The following is a 483-nucleotide window of genomic DNA, read 5'->3' as shown; positions in this document are numbered from 1 at the left end:
TTAGCTAGTTTAGACTTTTTTCCTGTTTTTTTGTAACTTATTTCGAGTTTAGTTAATATTTTTGGGATTATGCTAGCTGTTTGTCAAAATTAGACATTTTCCTCTTTTTGGGGGGCTAATTTCGACTTTAGCTAACATTTTAACATTATGCTAGCTGTTTGTCAAAATTAGACTTATTCCCAGGTTTTTTGGCTAATTTTAAGTTTAGCTAACATTTTACGATGCCGTTTGTCAAAATTAGACTTTTTCCAAGGTTTTTTGTTTGTGACCAATTTCGAGTTTAGTTGATATTTTTAGCATTATGCTAGCCGTTTGTCAAAGTTAGACTTATTCCCTGGATTTTTGGCTAATTTTGAGTTTAACTAACATTTTAGCATTATGCTAGCTGTTTGTCAAAATTAGAATTTTTTTCCCCCTTTTTTGGCTAATTTTGAGTTTAGCTAACATTTTAGCATTATGCTAACTGTTTGTCAAAATTAGACT

This window comes from Oryzias melastigma, linkage group LG5 (assembly GCF_002922805.2).
Source record: "Oryzias melastigma strain HK-1 linkage group LG5, ASM292280v2, whole genome shotgun sequence".
NCBI lineage: Eukaryota > Metazoa > Chordata > Actinopteri > Beloniformes > Adrianichthyidae > Oryzias > Oryzias melastigma.
This window is presented reverse-complemented; position numbering follows the sequence as displayed.